We start from the raw sequence: 2,329 nt of genomic DNA, 5'->3' as shown, positions 1-2,329 counted from the left end.
TGGTGGACCCTCAGTAACGTGTGTTGAGTAATTTTGTTAGGAACATTGGTACTCATCTGTCGTCTCACGATTGTGTGAGTCAGATGAACTCTTAGGAAATAAATGCACATCTAAATTTTTGAAAGATGGCTAAATTTCCCCCACAATAAGTTTGTAATCATTTCCATTCCCAAAACATACTCTTCTCTCCACCCCCTGTAACTGTCCTGGGTGTGTTGCCAGTTCTCGTAAAGTGTTTGTCATGTGAGAAATTGTGTCCCATTTTTAATTTGCAGTTCCTTCCTTGCTGGTGTGAGTCTGTGCTGGTGTTTAATGCTGGTTGGTGTGTTCTCTCAGGTTGTAGGGCCTTGGCTATTTTTTGTTTTACTGTTTTTTATTGCTTCTTTAATTGATTTAACAGATATTCTTTAAGGTTTTAGATATACACGGTCTCTTTGCAAATGATTTCTCCTAGTTTGACTTCTGTGTTTTCAGATTTTTCTTGTGTCTTTTGCTATGGCAGGATTTTTAATGTAATTTGTCAGCTTTTTCCTTTATTAGCTCAAGTTCTGCCAGTTTTTTAGGAAGTATTCAGGGCCTTGGAAGAGTCCCTAAAAGCTTAGACATTTTTATGCTTGACAGTATTTTTGCAGTTCCTGGTTCAGGAAACTTTACCTTTTATATGCTTACTTTAAATTTCATTAAGGTAGAGGAAGGGGGATGTCAGGGTTAGAATATTCTAATTTTAATCCCTAATCCTATATCCAAAACCTTCAGTGCTTGATTACAAAGTCTGAGATGAATTAAAATACTTCGAGCATTCATTCCTTCTGGGCCTCTTTTATCACTCTTTAGATTTCTTCCTGTATGCCCATCGGTTTCTTCATTCTGCCTCATCCAGAAGAACCTCTTGCCTCCTGCCAGCCTCTCCTTTGTTTTAGTCAGACACTCCTGGTTGTTAAATACCTTCTCCATGATCCTTTCACTCTGGTTCCCTGCCACCCAGCTTACGGGTGTCCTAGCCTGGGCATGGCCGACAGTTCATCCTCATGCTTGGGCCTCCCTGCGGAGAGTGTCAGCATTGGCATTTCTGCTCCTGAAGCTTCCCCTCCTTGGCTGCTGGGCCCTGTGTGTGTTTTGCTCTCTGCCTGTTTTTCTACCTTCCTGATCCCTAACGGTCAGTATTCCTTGGTCACATCATCTCTGTCTTTTGCTTTTCCCTTCGAAGTATCTTACTTTTTCACGTGAACTACATGTGCAAACAGGAGTCCTCTTTTCCCCTCTGATGACTGTTGTCCTTCTAAGTTCCCTGTCCCTTTAATTGGCCCCATAATTCTTGCAATCATCCAGACTGAGAAATGTGTAAGTTTTTTTGATTCTTCCCTTTCTTACTCCTCTCTTCCAACTTTGAATAGTCTACTTACTAAATGTTTCTCAGATCTCTTCTCCATAGTCGAGGCTCTGTCTTTATGAAGCCAGCATAGGACACAATACAGGGTCAGAAGGGATGGACAACAGACCAGGTGTAAAAGGGGCCATGGGATGCAGGCCAGAAAGCAAATTCCTCCTACTGCTCAGTCCTCTCAAGAGTGAGCCGGTTCCTCCCGTTTGGGGGAAGGATTTATGATAAGACTGAAGGTCAGGTTACAGAGTAAAGGATGTAGAGGGGAGGGTCTTTTCTGAAGTTCCGAATTAGTAGAGACATTGTATGGAGACCAAGGTCTTTGACCATGCAGGGCTCAAGAGGTCACATTAAGGATTTTCATTCTCAGAACCAAAGGGCAAATCCAGTACAGTTTGAGGTGGGAGTGTTTTCCACTCACGTTGCTCTTGTTCTCTTCCCTTAATGGCCTGAGTTCTGGAGTGAGAGCAAGCAGAGCCCCAGCCCGTCTGGTACCTGATAGAGTGTCCGGCGTAGTGGGCATTTGGGGACTGGGTTTTTAATTGCTTGACTTATTTATGACGGCTTATTTCAATGCCAGCCCAGTTTTTCCTCCTCTCTGCCACTCCCCACTCCCCCAGCATTCTACTGCCTGGTCGATAGATCAGATTGTGCGATTTCACTGCTGGCTACTTGCTGCCTTTTGAATAAAATCCAGACCCCCAGGTCCCTAGCCTGGTGGTCAGGGAACTCTCACCCTAGTTTTTGTTCCCTTATCCAACTGGATGTCTTAAATTCCAACCTTTTGAATTTCTCGTTATTTCCAAAACACACATCTGGTCATCCCCTGTGCCTTTGGCAGTTTATTTTTTCCATCTGGGGTGCTTCTCCCCCTTCTGTTCTCTAGGACTTCTCGTGCCTGTAGTTTCTCCTGTGGCATCTGCCCTTCTCTAGGCGGACTGTGGTGTG

At 44.0% G+C, this 2,329-nt stretch overlaps 1 protein-coding gene across 1 annotated transcript in view; it reads left to right on the top strand.

Moving 5' to 3' along the window:
• Nucleotides 1-2,329, top strand: part of SEPT2 (septin 2) — a gene marked incomplete at its 5' end in the record, with an annotated part of 34,342 nt that overhangs the window by 30,995 nt on the left and 1,018 nt on the right. The window lies entirely within an intron of this gene.

The sequence above is a fragment of the Propithecus coquereli genome, unplaced genomic scaffold (assembly GCF_000956105.1).
Source record: "Propithecus coquereli isolate 6110/MARCELLA unplaced genomic scaffold, Pcoq_1.0 Scaffold743, whole genome shotgun sequence".
NCBI lineage: Eukaryota > Metazoa > Chordata > Mammalia > Primates > Indriidae > Propithecus > Propithecus coquereli.
The sequence above is the reverse complement of the archived record's forward strand: the minus strand, read 5'-3'. Positions and strand labels throughout refer to the sequence as shown.